Source organism: Arachis ipaensis, chromosome B5, assembly GCF_059453495.1.
Source record: "Arachis ipaensis isolate K30076 ecotype BB chromosome B5, ASM5945349v1, whole genome shotgun sequence".
Classification (NCBI taxonomy): Eukaryota; Viridiplantae; Streptophyta; class Magnoliopsida; order Fabales; family Fabaceae; genus Arachis; species Arachis ipaensis.
Window position 1 is genome coordinate 52,260,186 of NC_142440.1, and position 7,811 is coordinate 52,267,996.

General features: G+C 37.1%; 1 non-coding gene across 1 annotated transcript; it reads left to right on the forward strand.

Moving 5' to 3' along the window:
* Positions 1-7,594: 7,594 nt before the first annotated feature.
* LOC148564179 (small nucleolar RNA R71) lies at positions 7,595-7,698 on the forward strand. The gene has a single exon (XR_015885190.1). It is a non-coding gene; the product is annotated as a small nucleolar RNA R71 (small nucleolar RNA).
* Positions 7,699-7,811: the final 113 nt, after the last annotated feature.

Sequence of the window (7,811 nt, forward strand, 5' to 3'; positions counted from 1 at the left end):
TGATCAAAGAATGGAGGATGTCAAGCTAATGACAATAAAGAAGCGCTTGTTGGGAGGCAACCCAACCTGAGGTAGTTTTCTTTTCATAACTATTTTAATAAAACGGTTAATTAGCTTTACCTATATTGCAAGAAGCTAAGTTTGGTGTTGCACACCAAAACAATATAAGGGAGAGTGAAGGATTCTAAGTTTGGTGTTCCACCAAAATCTCATTTAAAACATATTCTCACCTTCTGCATAATGCTAGCTTCAAGCAGCTAGATAAACTAGTTAACTATTTTGCTATTCTTTAGTTTTCAGTTTTGTCACTTTTGAAAAAGAAAAAGAGTTCCACTCATGGTTAATCTGATGCATGAGAACCATTGGCAAGGTACTAAGTTTGGTGTTCCCACACCAAAGTAAGTTCAAAGGCCCACAAATAAATCATGCATGCTAACCATTGTTTCTAAGTGCTTGGGGAACAAGCAACTTTCAATATCACTGCAGAGTACCATACAAACTTTTGGGAAGATTTAGCATCATCAATCAAAGAGATGAAAGAGGAATGTGAAGACCAGAAATGATGATGAGGAAGAGGACAGCAAGTAAACTCCAAAAGGTTGTATTATTCATTATCAGATATTGCAGTGATTGAAAGTTATATTATACCCCTATCTGTCCTTCTGTCTAGTATAGTTTTTTTGCAATTCAATAATCAAGATGCTTGATCATTTACAACACTATACTCTCCAAAACTTGTTTGCACTCAATATTTCAAAAATGCATCACATGAAAGTTCTTTGAAAAGAAGGATTGAGGAATTAAACAATTTTGAGGCAAGCAAAAGATTGGGAGAAGTGGTGGTTCTAGTTGTATGATTTTGCATTGAGGTTGCATGCTTATGAAAACTTGCATGGAAGCTCATAGGCGGGACATAGAGTTCAAAGAAGTGTTGTGGAGATTCTCAAACATTTATTGATCCAAGAAGCAGCAAACAAAACAAAAAGAAAATAAAGAAAATACAAAAACAAAAAGAACATGGCCCAAGGCTCTGAGCATCAATTACTAGGTAGAAAAGAAGAAAGAAACAAGAACTCAAAGAGTTGTTATCCTAGTAAATGCTTGTGGTCGAATTGTGTCAAAGAGAGAGGCTTGAGTAAGTAAATCCTTAGGGGTGCTTTAACACCTAATACCTTAAAACCAACTGGTTTAGGAGTATTGATTGAAAGCTTATCTAAAGAGCCGCTTTGAGACATGACACTTAGAGTCAAGGCTAAAGCACAGCAACTATAAGCTGCTTCAAGGTGATTACCTATAGAGAGATCTCCATGATATCATTTGGATGAAAGTCCTAGGACCTAAGACCCCCAATATGTAAGGACTAGTAAGCACTGAAGCCCTTGCATGAGCATATAATTTAGAGTTCACCCCACTGTCACTTAATCACTTCACTCACAGGATAGTACATGTAATTTTTCAAATCCATTCTGATTGGAAGAACCTTTGAGCATAATTCTTTTCTTGCTTGGGGACAAGCAAGCTTTAAGTTTGGTGTTGTGATGACAAGTCATCTTAGCCTATTTTCACTAGTCTTTTTTTTTTTGTTTTCAATCAATTTTATGTACTTTCTTAAGCCATAAGCAAGCCAATTGGGTAGATTTCCATGTTTCCTTTGATTCAATCAACCATGGATGAATTAATGCACTTTCATGAGATTTTGTGCTATAATTGTCATATATTATGAAATAAACACAATCTCATGATTTGGGGCATAGCTTTGATTGTTTTGATTGATTGATGATAGGTGAAAAGAGTTTTGAAGAAGGTTGAAGAAAGACGGAATGGCTAGGAGCAAGAGAGAACAAAAAGCTTGAGCCAAAGTTTGCCTCAAACTTTAGCTCAAACTTTTGGAAGAGTTGAAAACACCCCAGAGGAAAAAAGCTTGAGCCAAAGTTTGCCTCAAACTTTAGCTCAAACTTTTGGAAGAGTTGAAAACACCCTGGAGGAAAAAGCTTGAGTCAACGTTTGCCTCAAGCTTTTTGGCAAACGTTGGCGCCACACATGTACACAAGGGGATCCACGTTTGAGCAAAAGTTTGACCTCAAACTTTAGCTCAAACGTGGATATCAGCAAAAGGAGGGCAGCTGGTATAAAAAGTTTGAGTAAAAGTTTGCCTCAAACTTTTACTCAAGCTTTTATGATTCTTGGCCCGGTTCACAATGGGTTTCTCTCCAACTCCAAGAGCAATCAACAGAGGCTTTTATCAACCCAATTCCATCAAGAGCAAAGGCCCAATTCAAGGCTTGAAGACCATTTGAAGAAAGTGTATAAATAGCTTAGGATGTAAGTTTTAGGGGAGCTTTTACTTTTACTTTTGCTGAGTAGTTTTTGGAAAGCTTTTGGTTTTGAGTTTTTTTGGAGTTTCTGAGTTTTGGAGTAGGAGAATTGAATTCTCTTCCTCTTAGTTTTCTTGTTTTCAATTGCAATTACATTTGTCTTGGATCTTGGGTTGGAGAATTGAAGGAATTCTGTTTCAATCTCATCCTGAGATCTCTCTGTTTTCTTTACTGCATAATTGAATTTACATTTCTGTTCATTGTCTCTTCTTCTACTCATTCTGCTATTTACTTTTCTCTATTTCTTGCAATTAAATTCTACATTTGGATCTAGGAAGGCATTGAGATCTAGACTCGGTTATCTAGTCTCTTGGGTCCTGAGATCTGGAGTTTGCATTTTAAATTCTCTGTTTAAAGCTTTTCAAGTTCATTTACATCTCCGTTTTAGATCCGGTTCAATTCAAGTCACCTTCTACTTGTCTGATTAATGCAATTTACTTTTCCTTGTTTAAATTCTGCAAATCCACTTCCCAATTCCCTTTACGATTCAAGCCATTTACATTTCTTGCACTTTAAGATTCTACAATTTACATTTCTTGCGTTCTAAGTTTCTGTCATTTAATTTCTTGCTCTTTAAGATTCAACACATTTACCTTCTCTGCTCTTTAATTTACTGCAATTGTCCCTCTCCCTTTTAATTTCATGCAATTTAGCTTCTGTCGAATACAAACCACTCAAATCAACTCTTGATTCGCTTGACTAAATCAACCACTAAACCAAAATTGCTCAATCCTTCAATCCCTGTGGGATCGACCTCACTCCCGTGAGTTTTATTACTTGATGCGACCCGGTGCACTTGCCGGTTAGTTTTGTTTGTCTGGGATTCGATTTTCGTTTTCCGAAAATACACATCACATTCTACACAGTTTAAAGTTTTAGATCTAGTTTTACTCTTTTAGGTTTTTTTTCTCTAGGTTTTAGGAATTTTAATTTTCAATTGGTCTTGGCATTGGAACATTGAGAAGAGTTATTTCCTCATCAAGACTTCGTCATTCTAGTTCGTTCTCTTAACTTGGTTTTATTCTTCCATGTTCTTTGCTTTGTTCAATTTTGTCAATTGAATATTTTCATGATTATTCAGTACAAGGATTATTTATTCCATTTTAATTTATTTTCCATTCCAATAATCATGTCTTCTTTTAATTCCCTTTCATGTGTTATGGATTTATTATTTACAATAAGTGAGTAGTTCCCTCACTTGATAGGGAGTTGATTGAAAGGAACTTTTGAGTTGGAAGGATTGAAAGAAAATTTGTAATTGGGTTAACTGTTGGATTGTTATCTAATCACTAACACCAATCCCTTTAAACTAAGTGGGTTGCAACTCGTGAACAGATCTAGCATTCCAACTTGTTTGACTTTCCTTTACCTAGTAAAGGATAACTAAACAGAACAACCATTGATTATAAATTAATCTTAAAATCATCCCATCAATGATAGAGGTTCCAACTAATCAACTCGCAGTCAAGGCTTTTATTCATATTATTTGAATTCTCTCAATTTAATTTTCCACCTACTTAACTCAACTTCTTGGAACATCTGATTAATAAAATAGCACACTTTTCTGCAACTCGTTGGGAGACGACCTGGGACTTAAACTCCCAGTAATTTTTAATTTAAACTCTCTGTGACATATTTCTAAATTGATAGGCAGATTTTCGGTGAGTTAAGAACTATACTTGCAATGTAACTATTTTAAAAATTTTTAACTCACCGACTTCTGTGCTTCATCAATTTTTGCGCCGTTGCCAGGGAGTTGCAATAGAGTGCTAAAGTTATTAATTAGAATTTATTTATTTGCATTTTATTTGCATTTTATATCATCTTCCCAAGTCTCATTACAAAATAATTCGGCATTTAGCTTCATGATTGCACCAAGGTACTTGGCAACTTGCTCTTCAGTAACATCCTCATTCTCTTCAGAAGAAGAATACTCATCAGAGCTCATGAATGGCACAAGGAGGTTCAATGGAATCTCTATGGTCTCCAGATGAGCCTCAGATTCCTTTGGTTCCTCAGAGGGAAACTCCTTGTTGATCACTGGACGTCCCAGGAGGTCTTCCTCACTGGGATTCACGTCCTCTTCCTCTTTTGTGGGTTCGGCCATTATTGATATATCAATGGCCTTGCACTCTCTCTTTGGATTCTCTTCTGTATTGCTTGGGAGAGTACTAGGAGGTGTTTTAGTGATTTTTTTACTCAGCTGGCCTACTTGTGCCTCCAAATTTCTTATGGAGGACCTTGTTTCACTCATGAAACTTAGAGTAGCCTTGGATAGATCAGAGACTAAATTTGCTAAGCTAGATGGATTCTGCTCAGAATTCTCTGTCTGTTGCTGAGTGGATGATGGAAAAGGTTTACTATTGTTAAACCTGTTTCTTCCACCATTATTAAAGCCTTGTTGAGGCTTTTTTTGATCCTTCCATGAGAGATTTGGATGATTTCTCCATGAGGGATTATAGGTGTTTCCATAAGGTTCACCCATGTAATTCACCTCTGTGATGACATGTCACCATGTCATGTTTTCCTATGCTTTTTCACTAGTTTTTTTACTTGGTTTTCATTCATTCTTATGCAATAAGTAAGCCATTTGGGTAGAATTTCATATTTCCTTTGATTCAATCAACCATGGATGAATTAATGCAATTTCATGAGATTTTGTGCTATAATTGTCATATATTATAAAAGAATAACAAACTCATGATTTTGAGCATAGCTTTGATGTGTTTGATTGATTGATGATAGGTGAAAAGAGTTTTGAAGAAGGTTGAAGAAAGAAGAAAGGTCAAGGAGCAAGAGAGAACAAAAAGCTTGAGCAAAAGCTTGCCTTAAACTTTAGCTCAAACTTTTGGAAGAGTTGAATTCACCCTGGATGGAGAAAAAGCTTGCGCCAACATTTGCCTCAAGCTTTTTGGCAAACGTTGGCGCCACACACCAACACCCTGGAGGAGAAAAGCTTGTGCCAACGTTTGCCTCAAGCTTTTTGGGCAAACGTTGGCGCCACAACAGCTTGAAGGGGTATACTTCCAACAAGAATAACTTGAGCTACAGAGCTCCAAATGAGGTGATTCAAAAAGCAATGGAAAGTAGGAATCGAGAGCTTTCCAAGCATATATGGCACTGCATAGTGGACACAAAAATTGAGGGAGAAAACTGCCCCGCAATGTGCATAAACGAACATGGTGGCAACCTGCAGTGAGGCCAACTGACCTCTGCACCTTCGACGGAGTATAACTCGAGCTGTAGAGCTCCAAATGATGCACTTCCAATGGCATTGAAAAGTAGACATTCATGGCTTTCCAACAATATATAATAGTATGTGGTGGACAATGCGTTTGAGCCTCCAGAACTGGTGTTTTCGACCACATTTGAGGCAAACTTTACCTCAAACGTTGCACACCAAAGCCAGCGACCCTGTCCTCTTCAAAGGAGCATAACTTGAGTTGTAGATGTCCAATTCAAGTGATTTTAATTGGGTTAGAAAGCTGACATTCAGAGCTTTCCAACCATATATAATAGTCTATAGTGGGCATATTATTGGCAACGTTGACAAGAGGATAAAGTAACACCCCAAGGCTTGATATGCAACAAGAGGGATCCACGTTTGGCTCAAAGTTTGACCTCAAACTTTGGCTCAAACGTGGATGACAGCAAAATGGCCATCTGCATGATGAGTTTGGTGAATAAGTTTGAGTCAAAGTTTGCCTCAAACTTTGACTCAAGCTTTAATGGTTCATGGCCCGGTTCACAAGTGGGTTTCTCTCCAACTCCAAGAGCAATAAACAGAGGCCATCTTCAACCCAAATTCAAAGCAAGCAAAGCCCATTATCATCACTCAAAGGCACAAGAGATAGATAAAATAGGAATTTCATTTAATTGTAATTTGTCTTTAATTTCAATTTCATTTTCATTTTGTAAAAGCCTATATAAAGGCATTAGTTTCATTTCACTGAGGGGGGGCTCTGATAGAGAGCATTGAGAGGCTGGCTCCAATAGGGAGCAAGTAGAATAGAGAGCTCACTTTTACATCTTAGCTTGAATTGGAGAATCAAAGGAATTCTGTTTCAATTCTCACTCTGAAATCTCTTTGTTCTTCTTCTAGATAATTCAAATTTCATTTGCTGTTTTAAAATCTTCTTCTTCTGCGACTGTTTCTTTTAACTTCTCTGCAATTATTCTCTTGTTGGATCTAGGAAGGGAGTGAGATCTAGACTTGTTTTCTAGTCTCTTGGAGTCCTTGAGATCTTCAATTTTTTTTGCAATTGAGTTGAATTTAATTTCTGTTTGCTTCTTCAAGCAATTCTGTTTAAAATCTACTGCATTTGATTTCACATTCTGGTTCTCGGATTGATTGCTCTCTGTTCTCATTGTTCCCAATTTACTTTCCTGCACTTTTATTCCTCTGCACTTTACATTTGAGTTGTTGTGATCTTGATTTAATTTTTTCCTGCAATTTATAATTCCTGCAATTATTTTACTTCTTGAATTATTGCTTTCTTTAATTTCCCTACACCCAGCCCCCTCTACTTTTCATGCAATTTACTTTTCTTGCAATTTAAGAGTCTTGCAATTTACATTTCTTGCTCTTTAAGTTACTTGCCAATTTATATTCTGCAACTTTAAATTCATTGTCATTTACTTTCTGTTGGCTATAATTTCATACAATTCACTTCAATGTTAGCTTGACTAAACTAATCACCCACTAAAGTTGCTTGATCCATCAATCCCTGTGGGATCGACCTCACTCACGTGAGTTATTATTACTTGATGCGACCCGGTACACTTGCCGGTTAGATTTGGGTGTTTTGGAAATTCATTTTTTTCCGCAAAAACACCATCACTCTGCTATTGCAGGGTTCTCAGGATCATAAGCTTCTTCCTCAGAAGATGCCTCTTGAGTACTGTTAGATGATTCCTTCAATCCATTCAGACTCTGAGAGATCATATTGACTTGCTGAGTCAATATTTTATTCTGAGCCAATATGGCATTCAGAGTATCAATTTCAAGAACTCCCTTCTTCTGAGGCGTACCATTACTTACAGGATTCCTCTCAGATGTGTACATGAACTGGTTATTAGCAACCATGTCAATGAGTTCTTGAGCTTCTGCAGGCATTTTCTTTAGGTGAATGGATCCACCTGCAGAATGGTCCAGTGACATCTTGGAGAACTCAAACAGACTATAATAGAATATATCCAGAATGGTCCATTCTGAAAGTATGTCAGGAGGACACCTTTTGGTCTTCTGGTTGTATCTTTCCCAAGCTTCATAGAGGGATTCACCATCTTTTTGCTTGAAGGTCTGAACATCCACTCTAAGCTTGCTCAGCTTTTGAGGAGGAAATAACTTAGCCAAGAAGGCCGTGACCAGCTTATCCCAAGAGTTCAGGCTATCTTTAGGTTGTGAGTCCAACCATGTTCTAGCTCTATCTCTTA